This window comes from Seriola aureovittata, chromosome 15 (assembly GCF_021018895.1).
Source record: "Seriola aureovittata isolate HTS-2021-v1 ecotype China chromosome 15, ASM2101889v1, whole genome shotgun sequence".
NCBI classification, from domain to species: domain Eukaryota; kingdom Metazoa; phylum Chordata; class Actinopteri; order Carangiformes; family Carangidae; genus Seriola; species Seriola aureovittata.
The window spans coordinates 11,863,260-11,882,101 of NC_079378.1; the positions used below are offsets into that span (position 1 = coordinate 11,863,260).

The 18,842-nt window shown below is 38.6% G+C and overlaps 1 long non-coding RNA gene across 2 annotated transcripts in view; it reads left to right on the top strand.

The window, feature by feature from the left end:
- LOC130182196 (uncharacterized) overlaps positions 1-18,842 on the top strand; it is a 118,533-nt gene that overhangs the window by 32,503 nt on the left and 67,188 nt on the right. Inside the window, exons 1-2 of one of the 2 annotated variants that reach the window (XR_008829690.1) lie at positions 5,269-5,722; positions 17,634-17,732. This is a non-coding gene — a long non-coding RNA (uncharacterized LOC130182196). Of the gene's footprint in view, positions 1-5,268; positions 5,723-17,633; positions 17,733-18,842 lie in introns of those variants that run through there. The other variant, XR_008829689.1, reaches the window with a different exon arrangement.

The window sequence follows — 18,842 nt, forward strand, 5'->3', positions numbered from 1 at the left end:
ACTTTCTGTTGGATCTGTAACACCCATCTATGGATGTGGAAGAAACAAATTCCCAATTACTCTGTGTGTGTAATAAGGTGATTCGGCGCCTCTCTCCCCTTTTGCGAGTTACTGGAGGGAAGCTAATGGGCTCTATGCAAATTAGAGTTGGCATTTGGTTCTTCTCAATGGACCTGAAAGGTGAGGTGAGGGGGTCAAGAGGAGGGACAGCCATTATCATGACTCATATGAAGGCCACATCCATATCCATGTGCTTTACATCTTTGGCCTTGAGGGTGGGGAGAGAAATTAGGGAGCACAAAGGGGTCGAGGAGTTGCTGAAGGAAAGAAATTGAGAGTAACAACATGCAGAAAGAATGAGGAAGATTTTGAAGGAAAGTGAGACAGAGAAGGGCATAAATACAAGATGGAGCAAAGAGGAAAGAAGGGGAGGTGTCGCTCTGTCCTTGCTATTAGTCACTCCGCCACAGTTCCCTGGCTTTATGGAGAGTTTCCTGTCATGGTGCTGCTTTTTAATTGACATTAAAATGCACTGACCAGTGTATCAGTTCTCCCCCCTCACTCTATACCATCACTCCTTTTCTCTCTCTATCTCTTTAACTCTCCGTACTTGACTGACGTGGGCTGTCATTTACATACAGTGTGGCATGACAAAAATGGCACCCTTACCTCACATCTCTCAGCAGCTGTGACGGCCAGCAGTTCCTTCCTGTCAAAATGGTTTTGCTTGTAAAACCTTGTTCTGTATTCTGCCTATCTGTACAAGCACCAGTTTCTGTGTGTCAATGTCATATTTCATGGCCTTGTCATGTGCAGAAAAAAAATTGCCTCTTGCCAAGACGAAAAACGCAGCATTCCCAAAGGAATGCAAACCCAGCTCCCACGAGTGTAGCAGAGCTTTCAGATGCTATGAAGGAGAGGAGATGGAGACTAATGCCTTTGAGGTCAAAGGAATGCAGATCTCGGAAGCAGAAAGTGTGCACTATTAAGGTTAGAGTTAACGCTCGGCAGAGACGATGGGAGCCTATTGTGTAGAAATATATGCTAATAAATCCTAAAAGTTGTTTATGTTTAGTAACATGCAAGGTCTGTTTTTCCTCGCTGTATAATGATACTCTCTGAAGTCTTTGTTTATTTGTTCCTTTATTTGTAATACATTTATTTGCAACACTGTTCAGAACTGCCTTCGCAGTTGCACAGACAGTGGCTGTTAGATCTGAGCTGATGTAAATTAGAACCTGCGGAAAATCTACCTGAACCTGAAAAAGAGACCTGATCTGAAAGGGAGCCAAGGGCAGCCAGACGTCATCTGAAAAAGAGGACAAGTCCCATTCAAAATGTAGTGCAACCAAACGGTAGTGGTAGAAAAGAGAGAAAAGATCATTTTTCTTCCCACTTTACAGTTTTACACTTTCTATCTGCTACAGAGAAGACGTATCAAGCACTCACAGTTAAGTGGAGATTCTACCCTGATGAATAATTGTACTCATCGAACTAATGTTAAGTTGCAAGAGCTGATATGACCTGCTGCTGGAGACGTTTGTCGGTGAACGTGAGGGTCAGCGCTTGCGAAAAATGAGAAGCTTCTATTTGAATGATTCTATACTGCTCTGTAGAGTCAGAGTTTAGCAAATTTGTGCATTTTGCCAGCCCTTCACATAATTTTTCATAATGTTTTGCACTGTCCAGCCTGGCTGTCATAAAGGAGAGCAGTAATTCAAAGGGGCACAAAACACATTGGATTTCTGTAAAGAAAGCACCAGACTTTGATTTGCTTTATTATATGCCTGAATCTGCCCCTGCACCCATCCTAAGGATCAGCTTGGGACTTCTCTAGTATCAAATATGAACTAAAAGTACATCACTTCAGTTTTGTCTGTAAGGAGTGCTATTAATATTGATGGCAGGTACAAAACAAAGTTCATATGCTTGTAAGTATGAGCAGTTTTCTGTGCACGTCTCTGTTTAAAATGTGGCTCACAATTCTTTGTGATACATGTTAAGCAGTTTGAGCAGAAAGCAGCTGCACCCTAGCATTTTACCTTCCGTTCCTTTCTGCTCCACTTCTTCAGATCAATGAAACGATAGACTGCTGAGAGAGGACAAAGTTTCTCTGCTGTAGTAGAATAAATGATTGTGTGTCTGCTTTCAAATTTTGCATTCTTGCTTGCGTGAATGTGTGCATGCCTGGGCATATTATGATCATAAATGTATTAATATATTTTAACAAATGAGTGCTTAACATAATGTGCCATACGTGTCTGTGTGTGTTTTTAGGCTTAACTATAACTGTGTCTTTCGCACAAAGTTTCTGATATGTGTTTGTGTGTGTTTTTATGTATGTTTATATTTGTGTGTGTAAAAGTTATTTTATACCTATCTATACTCATGCACATGAATACCCACAACAGCAACACTCAGTGAAATCAGAAGCTACACAGGTTAGTGAGTAGTTTGTAGAGGTCAGTTAGTGGAGTTCCTTGATGGATGGTTACTATGAAGGAGGGAGCGAGAGGAAGATGGATAGAAGGAAGGACATAAAAAGGCAGGTGGGCTATTGGAGACAGATAAAAGAGGAGAGATGGATAAATATAAAGTAAGAGAGAGCAAGACGACACACAGGAAGAGAGAAGGAAACATTGAGTGTGTGGACATCATACTGTGCAGCAAGCAGAAAGCCATTTCAAGGACAAACTCCCCCTCACGTTCCTCCTCCCAGCGGCAGAAACGTTTCTGGATCCAAAGTTCAGGAGTTCATGTCCTCCAAGACTACTACCCTGCTCCATTTCACCTGCTCTGCTTTGTCCACTGTCTATGACACATCTCTAAGATTCAAGATTAACTCACAAAATGGGAAATTTGTCTTGGGCTCTTCACCCATGCTGCAGCCGTAAAAAGACAGCATTTCATACAGAAAATATACAAATGTGTTAATACATAACACCCTAAGACTCTAAAAGTGCTTGGGCAAACAGAGAGAACACATCAACAAAAAGAAAGAAAATCCCTTCTCCAATAATAAAAATACACACAAAGATACATTACATAAGAAATCATCCACTGCCCATCCTGAGCTTATCTGCCCCTACTTAAAAGTTTTATTGACACTGGGATAAATTAATTTTTTTATCTATTTAGTCTAGGGACTCTGAACCTCCTACCAGAGGGCAGTAGCTGGTACTCAGCATGTAGAACGTGGGATAGGTCAGTGAGTGTCCTATCGGCTTGCCTTAGGGTAGTCTACGCTTAAGTAGACCACTGGGATGAATGCCGTTTTACCCCCTGTAATTTTCCATGCTGTCTGCATTAGTCAGACAAGTTTTGAGTTGAGATACACAGAGAGGTGCTAACATAAATTTTTTATCAAAACCATGATCATGGTAGAACATGGGTGTTCCATGTTAATGAGTTGTCAATAAAAACATCAAGATATTTGTACGAAGAGACCTGTGAGATGGTTGTGGGTGACCTGTGGTCACTGACTGCCGTGGGGCCAAACACCATCTCCATCTTTTTAACATTCAAGACAAGGGGGTTGTGCTTGCACCCTTTCAAAAAACCTAAGGCTGAGAACACACACGATTTGTAGCGTGTGCGTGGCGGCTGCTTGACGTCTTGGTTTTCACTTCAGCGCCCATGCTAATGGTTTAGTGCGGACACACTGCCTGCATGACACGTGTGTGAGTCTCACACCTCACAGCTGCGTTGTGTAACCTAGAGATTTGGCGACTTACCGATTTTTCAAGCATGACACGTGCGTTTCACAGTAGAAATAGACAGAGAAAAGAAATATACACATCATACCAGCAACATTACATAAAACTGAAACCTTCCACTGTAGTTTTCTATGTCTAGGCTGAATCTGAATATGACACACACATGAAAAAGTATAGATATATTTTTTAAAACTATTTTAGCAGCTGCATGTGGAGACAGTGGCATTTTCTGTCAAAAATAATTCAGAAATTATTTTATAATGAAAAGAAATCCAACATTCCAGTAACCTGCAAACTCTATGTAGAGAGATAGAGCTGGCAGCAATGCAGAAGAAGCAGACAACGCAGCCGGAGTGAAGACACACACGTGTGCGACCAGCAGCAGGTCAGCTGCAGCTGCAACAAAGGCAGTGTGTTTCCCGGCATAAGTATCTATGAACAGTATAGGTCCGCTTTCCTTTTTCATTTTTCAGATAGCAGTGTCGTGAAGGAAAGATGCATTCATACACACGCTTATATAAAAACATATATACATACAGTATGTTAGCTGAAGTGCATACATGTGCCATTATCTGTTTCTCCAGTTAACCTTCATATCCTAATCTCACGATGCGGCTGAATATGCTACAGCCTGAGCCAGGAAACAGATTCTGCCAATTAGGTCCCCTCGCTCCTTATGATGATGACACTGGCCATGGCTAAGCATTAATTAACAATAACTTCCTCTGCAGGTGTGCCCTACAACACACATGAGCCGAAGATGACTGATGCCTTGGAAGGTGTTTAAAAGTATCAAAAAAGGACTTCCGGGTATGGCGGCGATCTGGTCGGTGGTGTAGTTCGAGAGCTCCCAGAACGGTCCAACATTTCCCCTGCCTTAGAGTAATTAATGTGACCATATCTGTGAAATTCTTATGGGGAAATACCAACTAAGAAACGCTAAGACCATAACGAGCCCAAATAGTGAGGAAAACGAGGAAATGGCGACAGGAGACGTCGACACAGGTGAAGCTAATATGCATGCTATGATGGACGCCATGCGAGCTAGCATGGATGCTATCCGCGCTGACATAAGAGCGGGACACTTGGACATGAAAAAAGAACTGAGCGGATTCTGCGAGACAATCAAAAAGGACATGAAAGAAGAGCTCGGAAACTTTAAAGAAGAAGTTAACCAGAAACTGAACGAGATTGGGACAGAACTCAAGAACACAGAGGCTAGGATGGAGGGGGTGGAGACCCGAGTGGCCGAGGTGGAGGAGTGGAGTGTTAACTCGAAGGACACGCTTCTTCTCGTGTCAAAGTTAACAGATTTAGAAACACGCTCCCGCAGAAATAACCTCCGCATCTTCGGGATCCCCGAGGGAGAGGAGGGGAACAACGCAGGTGATTTTCTGGAGAAATTTATTAAGTCGGAGTTGCAACTCCCAGACATTGACCTCAAAATACAACGCTGTCACCGGTCACTCGGACCAAAACCACCACCACAAGCTGCCCCGAGATCCATGGTCGTTTATTTCCTCATGTACAAAACCAAGGATTTGGTGCTGAGCACCGCATGGAAAAAGAAAGAGATACACCTCAACGGGAAAAGAGTGTACTTCGATCACGATTATCCAGCAGAAGTGATAAAAAAGAGAAAGGAATATGCACCATTGAGGAAGGTGTTAAAAGAACGAGGACTCAGATTCCAAACACCTGCACCCGCAAAACTCCGAGTCTTTTATGAAGAAGGACCCACCACATACAGCAACGCGGACGAGGCGACGAAGGATATGCTTAAGAGGGGGATACTAACAGCTGACGAAGGAACCGACGAGGGAAACACGCCGACGCATCCCAGACAACCGTGACACCGCGCAAGAAGCTGGAAAGAAATACATGGCAGACCAGCGGGTCCCCAGGACGTCGAAACCGGTCCACAGACATCGATCGAGCCAGAGAGAAGCTCCGGAGGTTTCAACGAGCCATTACACTGCAGGAGAATATGACCTGAGATATACTCGGTATTTTCTTTTCCTTTCTTGATTAACCATCGGTCGGATGTTATGGCTCTTAGCTCATAATATTTTGAAAATACCGATAGGACTGTTTCATCGGGTGACAGAAACTACACCAAAAAACTGTGTGTACTAAAATCGCTAACAGAACGATGTTAGGACGCATCTGGAGGGGCCCTTCCTTTGGAGGCCTCCCCTCCCTGTTCAGAAGTTGTTACTTTACTTCACCATTGGAGGTTATTTTTGTTTGGTTATGTTCAGCACAGATGGTTTTTAGTTACATGTTTAGATTAATGGAGGGGAAAAATATGTGCATTCGTACTAAGAGGTAGAATGTCAAACCAGGAATACAAAATAATTACTTTAAACGTTAATGGTCTGCTAAATCCTATCAAAAGGAGCAAGTTGATTACTAAGATGAAAAGAGAAAAACAACATATTATTTTTTGGCAGGAGACCCACCTAAGCGATAAAGAACATGAAAAGTTTAAACACTTGGGCTTTAAGAATGCATATTATTCATCTTATAAAAATGGTCAAAAGAGAGGAGTTATAATACTAATTTCTAACAAAGTTGTATTCCAGATCTTAAAACAAATAAAGGACACTGAGGGGAGATTCGTTTTAGTGAAGGGTTACATTGATCACAAGCAGGTAACACTACTGAATGTGTATAGACCCCCGGTAACGATAAAGTATTTACAAAGAAAATATTTGATTTGATTGCTGAAGAGACTGACGGGGTCCTGGTTTGTGGCGGAGATTGGAATATACAATTACAACCGTTCCTTGACTCCTCCAATGTAACAAAAAGAATTAATTCTGAGACAGTCACCGTTAAGAAACTTCTCCTTGAGGCAGGTATGATGGATGTCTGGAGGGAACTGAACCCAACAGCAAGGCAGTTTACCTTCTTCTCCCATCCCCATAATGTTCACTCACGAATTGACTATTTTTTTATGTCCAATTCAGAAAGACATAGAATCTCGAAGTGTCAAATAGGGGTTAAAGATATCTCAGACCACGCAGGTGTATATCTTTCCCTACACCTGGATGCTGAAGTGAAAAACACGACATGGAGACTCAACACAAGCCTATTAAATGACCCTTTGTGTAAACAATATATTCATAAGGAATTTAAAGAATATTTAGAACAAAATGATACTGGTGAAGTGTCTCCAGATATTGTATGGGATGCTGCTAAGGCAGTAATAAGGGGAAAACTTATAATGTGGTCCTCAATTAAAAAGAGGGAGAAACAGAAGCGAATAAAAGACCTATTACAGGAGCTAAAAAATTTAGAAATGAAACACATGGAACTTAATGACCCCAAAATATTAGATCAGATAAAACTCACCAAACAAAATTTAAACAAACTATATGATAGTCATGAGGAGATGAAGGCAAAATTCATCAAACAAAAGTACTATGATAATGGACCTAGGGCTAAAAAACTGTTAGCCTGGAGGATAAGAAAGCAACAAGAGGAAAGATCCATCCATAAAATTAAAGACACACAATCTGGAAAGATGTGTTATAAATTAAAAGAAATACAAAAATCCTTTGAAAATTACTATAAAGATCTGTACACACGACCGAAAGGAGCTGATTCTTTGAGTATTACACATTTTCTTAACTCACTGGATCTTCCGTCCATTGGATCAGAACAGAATAAAATAATGACCAATGAAATAACACAAAAAGAGCTGGATAATGCTATCTCGAGACTCAAAACAAATAAAATGCCAGGTGAGGACGGATACTCCGCAGAATGGTACAAAGCATTTAGAGAGTTACTGTCACCACCATTATTGAAATGCTTTAATTTTACACTTAATGGGGGAGAAACACCAGCTTCCTGGAGACGTGCTATCATTTCTGTAATTCCTAAGGTGGGCAAAGATAAATCTGAGTGCGGTTCATACAGACCGATATCGATTTTAAACTTAGATTATAAATTATATGCCTCAATAATCGCAAAAAGATTAGAAAATATTATTCCGGACATAATAGATGAAGACCAGACAGGTTTCCTTAAAGCTAGACAGACACAAGATAATGTAAGACGGGCTTTACATTTGATGGAGCACATGAGTAAAGATAAAGATAAGTCCATTGTTCTTAGCCTTGATGCCGAAAAGGCATTCGATTCAGTTAGTTGGGAATACCTATACTTAACATTACAAAAATTTGGCTTTGATATTAAAGTTATCTCATACCTAAAAAACTTATATCATTCTCCCTCAGCCAGAATCAAAATAAATGGTAATTTGACTGACCCTGTGCCACTTGAAAGAGGCTGTCGGCAGGGATGTCCCTTAAGTCCGGCCTTGTTTGCTTTATTTATCGAACCTTTGGCTCAGGCTATTAGAGAAGACCAGGACATAAAAGGAATTCGGCTTAAAGATACTGAGTATAAGACCTGCCTTTACGCAGATGACATATTAATCACTCTTTCACAACCAGATCTGAGTTTACCAAAATTAATGTCTTCCCTGAAAACATTTGGTTACTACTCGGGGTATAAGTTAAACATTCATAAAACACAAGTTATTTCATTTAATTATATTCCCCCACCTCAAATAAATAACCTGTGCAATTTTAAATGGGAGAATAATATTATTAGATATTTAGGAATAAAAATCCCTAAGGATTTATCTACCATCTACGCAACTAATTATCTTCCAATTACGAAGGAGATAAAGGCAGATTTAAACAAATGGACTTTATTACCACTGGACCTGCATAACCGAATAGATATAGTTAAAATGAACATCTTACCACGATTGCTTTTTCTTTTTCTGTCAATACCAATAGAAATACCTGAAAAACAATTAATAGAGTGGAAGAGAATGCTATCTAGGTTCATATGGAGAGGCCTTAAACCAAGGATTAGATATAAAACATTGCAACTGTCTAAAGAAAAAGGAGGATTGGCCCTGCCGAACATAGAGAACTACTACAAATCTGCACAGCTTAGATACTTGATCTATCTGTGCGACCCATGTTACAATGCCAAATGGAAAAATCTAGAATTAAGTCAACTGGACATTCCCCTCCAGAGCTTACTTGGAGACAGAAATCTATACCTACTGCACAAACAAAACTTAAGCGGTTGGACAAAAACACCCCTAAACATTTGGTTTAGTGAATGCCGTAAAAACAAACTGGAAAACCACATTAAAATATTACGATGGGTAGCACATGACAAAGATTTTAAACCTGCCCAGATGGATGGACGCTTCAAACAGTGGCTCTCCAAAGGTATCACAACATACTGTCTCATTTTTGATAAAGGGAGACTAGACTGTTTTCAAAAACTTAAAGACAATTATGACTTAGAAAATCAAGACTTTTTCAGATACCTTCAAGTTAGAGCTCATTTTAACTGTGATGTAAGAACAACAGAGGAAGGCAGTTTTGATTTAATAAACATTTTGATCGATGCATACAGATCTAAATTGAACCGTAAATTGATTTCTAAAATTTACTCCTGCTTACAATCATTAAACGGTTCTTCCACTCTATATGTTAAATCCAACTGGGAAAAAGAAGCAAAAATAACCATTTTGGATGATGGATGGCTGAACATTTGTAAAACACAAATGAGCACTTCTAGCTCTGGTTATTGGAGGGAATTTTCGTGGAAAAATATAATCAGATTTTTTATCACTCCCAAAAATAAACAGCTTCAGAAAGGTCAGACAAGTTATGGAAAGTGTTGGAGAGAGTGTGGAAATGCTCAGGCAGATCATTTCCATGTCTTCTGGGACTGTCCGATTATACACTCTTACTGGCGGGTTGTAGTGGAGAAAATGAATTCAATAGTAGGCTTTGAGATTAATAATGATTTTTGCACAATTTATCTTGGTAATATTTCCCCCACAATCAGTGCTACTGATAAATATTTGATTAAAATAATGTTGGTAGCAAGTAAAAAAGCTATTACAAGAAGATGGCTATCGAAAGAGTCCCCATCTAAAGAGGAGTGGATTGCAATTGTGAAAGAAATATATGACATGGAAAAACTGACTTTTTCCTTGAATTTGTGCATGGACAAATTCACTATGTTCTGGAGGAAATGGACAGCTCATCTTGAATAAGTGACACCTACAACAGGAGGCAGTTCATAACAACTAATAATGTGCTCTGTTTCATTTTCCCTTTTTTTCTTTTTTTTTTCTCTTTCTTTTTTGCCTGAGTACAGCGCCCCCCTACTGTCCTACTTGATGTGCTCTCTCGGTGTTGTTGGCCACTGGTGTGAGAATGTCTCTGTCCTGTTTTCATATGAAGGATAGACTATGGACAAATGGATCAAATATGACTGAAATGTCTCTAAACCCTGGAGATACCTCTTGAAATGTACACATTGTTATTATGATTCCTCTCTCCCTGTGTAATAATACATATGCGTAGGTATATTTTTCCATCTGTGCCTTTTCTGTCTTGTTCCCTTTCTTGTTCTTCTCCTTTCTTTCTCTATAAGTGTATTGAAAAATGACTTCATAAAAATAAAGTTCAAAAAAAAAAAAAGTATCAAAAAAGGAAAAGATGTGTAATTAGACGACTAACCTTAAACCTATTTTCTATAGTATTTTTCAAGATATCTTGAAGAAACATGCTTTTCCCTCCCTATCTCACACGTTGATCAATAGATTATCAGAATTGTTAGACTGCAATTCAACCTCATATTCCATGACAGGTCACAATCAGGAGAGGAATGTTTACTTTTCAGTTCATGCTAAAATCACATCCTATCAAGTTTTGTCTCATCCAAACACTATTCACATATGATGGAACTGTTTGTATTGCTTCACTAGCTCAATCGAGTTTTAACTGTTTTGAACTGCCACAGTTTGTGTGTACAGCAAGGTACCAAACCATTATGAAATACCTATATGACTTCTGAGTCATAATCCCTCTCCCATATCTACCCCCTCAACTTATTCCAATATATACTGAACTTGGAAAAAAAACCCACTCTATCCCCAGAGCTGTCTCTTTTTGCACAATTTTTTTTTACTTTTCACTAAGGAATAACTGCCCTAGCCGGTATTGGTTGTTTGCGATGTTGTTGATCCTAGATAATTTATTCCCGTGCTGCACTCATCGTAAGTCGCTCTGGATAAGAGTGACAGCTAAATGCCTGAAATGTAAACACCTTATGGTTAGCTTGAATACTTTCCAGCTTTCAGATATGCCGACTGCTATTGAAGATGGCAGATAATGATATGGGCAAGTGCTTTTTCAGCCACAGAGCTCTGAGGAAAACCTGCTGCAGTTTCCAGTCAGGTTTATTACACTTGTAAATTGCTTCTTTTAGTGGGTGATGATGACATTCAAGTCCTTCTGCTGAGAAATAAAAGATTTGAATATCTTATATGATATATACATATTATACACCATTGAGTTCTGACATGATTAATAAAAAAAATGTATCAATAACATTTTAAATTATCCATGAATCATTTCAAGTAATTTGTCTAATATAATGGCAGGTTATGGTAGGTAATATAATGGTAGGTTTTAGCTTCTCCATTGTGAGGATTTGCAGCTTTTCTCCATCTCATAATAAACAGAATCACTTTTTGCTTTTTAATTGTTGTTCGGACACAATAAGTGACAGGAACATCTTGACTTCTGGAATATAGTAATGAACATTTGAACTTTTTCTAACATCTAATAAACTAAACAATTAATTTATAAATCCAAAAAAACAGATTTGATCAACAATTGCAGCCAAAACATACTGAAATTCTTTACTTGCACCAGGTAATCCATTCTACTAACTCCATGTCAATGATATTTTAGTTACTTTAGCCTATAACCACCTTGCCAAAGTAGTTCCCCCCCCCCCCCCAAATCTCTTCTAATTTCTAATCTACTATTGTTTTTCCTAATTTTCTTGATAATTTCTTGTTTAAGTATTTGACTAATAGTATATTAGATCTGATGTTGAGCATATTTTCAAAATTTGAGATTTCAAATGCAGGTTTTTGTTTTCTACTTGACATGCTGCTTGAGAGTAGAGGCTGGTGAAATCGGGAAATACAAGTTGTTGTTGTTTTTTTTTTTTTGTCCTTAACAGATTGTTTTATGTTTTGCAGAGTGTTTGGTGTACTTCAGTTGTTAGTATCAAATGTTGTTTCACTCTGCTCTTTTATTTTGATACATAAAAATGCAACATGGAAATCTCTATTCTGTCATATCCCCTCAAATACCCAGCTAGGTATTTGTATTTATATTTAAACGTATGATTTGCTGTGATTTACCATGGTATAGGTAGACCCAGCATGTGCAGCATGAACTTCTTCAGATCATAACGTTGATTTCCTAGTCCTCTCACATATTGGCTCCAATGCGTCTGGAAGACAAGTTAAGTTAAAAGAATGATTTGAATGCATCTTAAATTTTAGGGCAGTCAGAGTCTTGGAAAGGCCCTGTCTGGTCTGTTTGCTCTGTGGTTTTGGATTCATCTTGACCATCTTTAGACCTCATCAGACTTTCTGCTCCAGTCGTAGACTTGACATGAAATTGACAAAACTGATCTTGACTAGAGCTCTGTGACAGAGTGTGTGCTGTTCCTCTGGGGACTGAAGACAGATTTCATAGCGCTGCAGAAGCTGTGTTTTGTTGATGTGAGCATATAACTGGATTTGTGCTTCAATCTGTGTCACTTGGTGGCACACACACACACATTTTGACAACTGCATTGTTTTGAGCAGCCAAGCCTGTAAAAGTAATAATCTGTGACATTTTCACATAAATTAATTCCTGTTTTGTTACCCTCTGTCACCTATTGATAAAGCACAGTGGTGAATGAAACTATAGTCAATTCTTCAAAGGTTTTAACATTTGCTGTTCTAAATAGCAAGCTTGTTTGTTAGTTTTTTTTCCTCTTGGCCCACAGAAAGTTCATATTAGGTTTCTGGAAGCAGCATACTCCTACTATTCTTTCAGTATCCAATTTTCCCCTGATCTTCTTTCCCTGGTATTGCTTAATTTGAATTTTGTTCTGAACAGTGAGGAAGGACAAAGATAAACCATGGTAATAGGCCTTGATAATGAGTGAATCTGAATTTTGCTGAATAAACCAAGGTAACATTCAGTGGGATTAAAATGAAGTTATTTTCAAAAGATTTCATGAAATGTTTTTGATACTATTCAGTCTGTATTTTTTCAGCATGGTCATTCATCGTACTTTTATTCATACACTTCTCTGTGCATTAGTTTTCATTGTCAATAGTAACCAACTCCTTTTACAGTGCCCTGCTATGTGGAAAACCACTTGTGTTGCATGAAATCAGATTGCCGTAGTTCATGGAATTATTGGAAGACGACAATAATTGGCTGACCTTATTAAAACACAATGACTATGACACAGCAGGCGCTAAAGGTGTGTTTGCTGCTCACAGAAGTCTCAGACTTGTAGAATTGAACAGCATGAGGGTTGCAAAATCAACCAGGACTGAAATTTTAAGCGTAATAACTTTAACACGACAAGAACTAATAACAGTATCATACCAAGGCATAATAGATTTATTAGTTCATCAGTCTTACTCTGCCACTAGGAATGACAGTAAAATGGAAACTCATTGTTTTGGGACAACATGCAGTTCTCTGCAAAAAAATTTTAGGCACTTATATTTTTAGATGCTTTCCCATCAGGCAATACCATCAGGGAAGTGTCTGATCAGTGTAGCATGACAGTGCATGAAAATACAGCCAGAGTCATAAACAACCATCTTCAGTAAGTCCTGCAATAGATGGCCCCCACAATGTCCTGATCTCAACATTATGGAATCAGTCTGGGATCACATGAAGAGACACAAGACACTGAGACAGCCTAAAATCCACAGATGCTTAGAACAACCTACCTGCAAATTACCTTGAAAAACACAAGAGTGCAAAGGAGAACTACCACTATTTAAAGGGAAATAGTGGTCAAAGCATATATTGATTTAATTGAGTTTTTTTTCTATTGCACTTTGTATGAAGTTGTGAATTTATAAATTAAACAATTGATGGCATTATTTTTTGAGAGCATCTTGTACATCTATATGAAATATAGGATTAAATAAAAAGGTGTTTATAACACAGAAACAGAAAGTAAACCTGAAATTGAATTGCATCCTCTTCCCCTTTTGGCTCTACACCTCTCCTTATCTGTGATCTTGCAGCCTTCTCCACCCTCTCATTTCCTCATAATTCTCTTCTTTCTCTCTCCTCTCAGCCTCCCACTCTGTTCTGTTGTCAACATGTACAAACACAGCCAGAAGAGGTGCTGCTCGATAATGAGTCTTACTTGCCCCTTCCTGCCATCTTCGCTCGACATCACCCAGCATTATTTTCACCTTTACTCGTACATTCTACCATCTCATGCTCCCCACCTGTTTTTCCTCTGTTTAATTTTGGTGATTAGCATGATGGTGATGGTGCAATTAACTATATTAATGATGTCCCTGTTTTATGTCCACATGATATAGTTAACTGCTTGTGAACACTATAATGGATTGGCAACAAATTCAAGCAAGAAATCATAAATTGCACAACATGATTTTTTTCAATTACTTTCCTGTAAATGGTGTTGCCTGATGACCTTTTTTTAAAAAAAATATTTCACAGGCACGTTGGAGTTTTCACATTGAGAAAACATTTTCATGTGCTAATTGGCCTCAGTGGAAGGCCCTCGTTAGCAGCTAGACATTTATCTCCACATTGTAGAAAGGTGACAGCGAGTAAAATTATAGACTGTCTGACACTCAGTGACCTATTACATTTATTGATCTCTTTTAGGTGTTGAAATCAAATCATTGCCACAAGATCCATAGAAGGGATGTCATCCTAGAAGTGTTTCTAGCAAGAAAATAAAGTGACTTCTTCATAATTGAATTAGTAAGATAGCTATTTGATGAGTGTGTTGATCTGCTGAGCTAGAATCCTCAAGTGAGTAAAGAAATGTTTCATTGCTGACAGTGAGATAATCACAGGTTATGACGCTTTCTAGTCAGATGGATACTGTAGGAAATTTTTTCTTTTTTTTTTTATTACTGCATACAGCATTAATGGTGCGGTAGATGAAAACACTTTTTTTTTTTTGGAGTCACTTTAATGATATACTGCATTAAAATTATTATCTGTGCTGGTCTGTGTAAAACAGATACATCAATGTTGTGCAGGCCGCTCTAGTTTGACCTCCACAAAAACATCTGGCTGTTTATCTTCTAAATTGTTGTGTTTCTTCACGAGCTAGTTGTTAACTTTGTCTGCAAATCGCGGGTAGGTACGCAGTGTACAATGGGTGGTTCATGCTTGATAGTGGTGGATAGCGAGAGTGGTGAAGTGCCTTAAAACCAAAACAATTTGTTAAACTGGACTTAAAAGGTCAGTAGAGTTGGGTGGTAGTTCTCTATGGGATAGTCACTGCAAGCGAGCCACACACATTTGATAGTTGTTAGTATAAAAAATAGTGATTAATGGAGCTTTCAGGTTTGGGCTTTTTCTTGTAATAAAATATTCTTGTAAAAATATTTAAACATAATTGATTCCTAGGAAAATACACTTGACTGCCATCCTCTCCTCTACATCACTTTCCATTGTGTTATTGGGAACTTTGTCAACTTACAACCTTTTTTTTTTTTTTGATGTCTCCTCAAATAACTTGTTTTTTGTGCAGGGTATGATTTTTCTCCCACAGTTTCTGCATAATATTTGCATCTTAAGACCAAACTTATTGTTTCATGAGACAGGCCAGGCTATCTAATCACAGTGAAACCGCATGGGAGTAATTGCTCACACAGCCATAAACTTAATGGAGGTGTACCACGAAGGGATAAAATCATCACATTTTCTCTTAAGTGAATTTAATTTTTAAGACAGGAAATAGCAGCTTCAGTGGGAGGGCAGAGACATGTTTTGTGGTGTAGGAAACAGGCATGCAGAAGGGCACAGCTAATAGGCAGAACAAAGTTGCAGAGTACACCACCCACATATTCCCACATATGTGATACAAATCTTACATTTTTTTGTTGTTCTTTGACATGTCACATCTGGACCTTTACATATTTATACTTCTCCACCACTGAAAAGTTAATCTGACAAGGCCTTTCTCCACAGTGATATGACTGACAGTGAAGTGATGCATCTCATAGCTCAGCTACTCAATAAGTCGGTTATGGCACATTATCAGACTGTATTTACCTGTTTGTTTTAAGTGGTTTTAAAGGATAAGGCTAAGGATAACGCTGTATTTTTATTCTATATTGTACTTACTGTCAAAAGATCCCATAAAAAGACCAAAACCAGCAATGAATTGATCCATACTAACAGGTATTGTCTGTGTATCTAAAGCCTGATATATCTTCCTATTCCTCTGTGACATAGAGCTCCACTGTTTGCAAACACATCAGTGAGCCACACTGTTACATTTGGTGACAAGTTAATATTCAAATAGTATTCAGGAGTCACAATAAGCAATCATTAACATGTAGTTTTGCAAAATGTTTTGAAAACTCAAAAGCAATTTAAAATGGGTCTGAAACAGAAATAGAAAAATTAAACAGCTATTTTAATTTTGACAGGAAATATGTAATTTATAAGACTAATTTGTTAGAAGATCTGAGATTTCTGGAGGTGAGGTCCTGAGGAGATCTGGGAGATAAACTGGTGTTGATACATGCAGTGAATAAAAAAAATAATTCATTGTAACTAGTAAAATAAATCACAGTCTAACAAGTAAATTAACTGCCTCGTAAAAGGGGTTAATGAAAAGCACAGCTCCCTTCCACTACAGCAGGGCTTGATCAAGACATGTAACAACTGAATGTTAGAGACCTAATGATACCCCCATTTTAAATATACACACAGGTATTGAAGTTGCAGAGCAGAATGAAGAATTACTAGCAATTTTCCAGCCAGTTACCTGATGTTTTAATTGCACATAAGTTTTCTGGCCTTACACAATACTTTGAGTATATTATTCTTACAAGTGCAGATAAATTGAACATGTGATGTGAAAATTATAGATGAGGAGACAGCATGTCCATATCCTAAACATCCCCAGAGCTTGATATTATGTGATTTGTCTTATCATGAAGCTAGGAGGTTTAGTGTTAATCCAGATGGTATCTGACATGGATGCTCATGGATTTATATGATATGCATTTTGATAATATAACCAGAAAAATGTTAAAATTAACCTTAATCCCTTGTCAGATACTCTTCATAATCAAAATGTTCTTATGGGATGTTTTTGCCATGTAACAAAACAAGCTGCAGACCGGCAGGAGAAATTCTTTCCGTGTAATCCTCTGATACACACCAGCCCACACACACACCCCAGTAGCCTAACTTTCTCTCTGTCCTAGAGGTAGAGGCACACAGAAACACACACTTCAGTGTATATACACACACATGCTCATTACACTTTCTAACCGAGGCAGTGCTGCTGGTATTCCCTATCTGTTGATAAGAGTGAGCAGTTGTGTGCTGACCAAGCAGACCCCTGCAGCCTGTAGCCCACAGAGAGAAAATGTTTAGTCTACTGACCTCCCATATATATCACTGAGTAGCTAGTATCTGAGTAAGCACAGACAGGAAGGTTAGTGTGTGTCAGAGAGGTGCATATCTGTGTGGTAACTGTAAAGTGAATGCTGAGCATGTAACACTGAGATTGTACTTGTGTGTGCAGAAAAGTCTATATCTGTAATTGTGTGTATGTGTGCTATACATTGTATACTCAGTTGACAGTTTATTAGGTACATCTAGCTAATGCCAGGTTATAATGTTACATTTTTGTTGAAAATGCTTCAACTCGTTTTGGAGGCTGCAGTTTGTGGTGCTGTTCAATTGTACTGTGTTATTTTTTTGATCGTTGTTTCCAATTTTGTTGATTCATATTTTTCTTTTGTCTGTTTAGGCCTATATACCTACTGGCCCCAAGCCCCAACGCTCACAGACTGACAGGTGCAAAGACTCACGGGTTGTAGCTGTGTCATGGAGGCAAAGTAGCAAACTGGTGAGTCAGTTTTAATTTTTTCTTATCGTCTCCGTCTCTCCGTCTCTCCGTCATCGTCGTCTTCTTCATTATCTCATAATTATTATTATTATTATTATTATGAGTATAAAAATTGTGTTTTAACATTGGGGAGAGATTTAAACACGTGGTCCACCCACACTTTGCCACATCGTTTTATTAGCATTTCTATAAAATACTATAGTGAGATGTTTAGAAACAGCTGCCAGTGCTTTAGCATTCTTATTGTGGTTGGCTGCGTTTTACCAGAGGGCAGAGTTTTAAAGTCTCTGTAAGGCTTTCTGTGTGTGTCTGGCTGCGGGGGGAGCTCCATGGATTTGTGTTCCGTTACAGTCCTAGGTAACACTTTTGCAAACCAGCATGAGTTTCTTGGTGAATGCACACCAACAATTGCGATATCAAACAATGGGTAAAGAATTTTTTCAACAGACCTATCGTTATCATCCTTAGTCTTCTGGCGGGTGAAATTATATTCATCATGACTCCATGATGAAATAAGATCACTTGAATAGATCTCAACTTAGGATCTCAACTTCACTGTCCTTGCATCATCTTCAGTGAGACTTTCTGAGATGTGTTCATGTGAAAGTTTGATAAAGTGGAGGAAAAGTGGAGAGGAGATAAAATTGAGCTGTGCGAGACAGAAATGTTGAAAATCCAGTGCTGTTTAAAAATTCTTCTCAGGGTTTGAATTAATGATCAATAACTGATTTGCTTTAGGATGGAGATTGTGTGTTTTAAACATGAGGAACTCTAAAGGGACCATGAGGCAACACCCTGCAACTGCTGCAGGGTGCATTTGTGACTTCTGCATGTGGTTTGTTGGAGTGCGGAAACACTCTGTACTCCCCATTGAACTGACCGAGTCAAATTTTAATTCAACTCATTTGGTCAGTTTTATATGTTCCAAACTAGGACAGGCATTTTAGTGCATTTTATGTTTGTGTTTTGAGTGCTCAGAGTCATGTTTTTTACTTTCAGCAACAAAACTCTTTCAAAAACGCTATGGAGGAGTTGTGTAACACAAGTTCAGTTTAGATATTTTGAGGAGAAACAAGACAGCCAGTGCAGCTCCGATCACCATTAACCTTT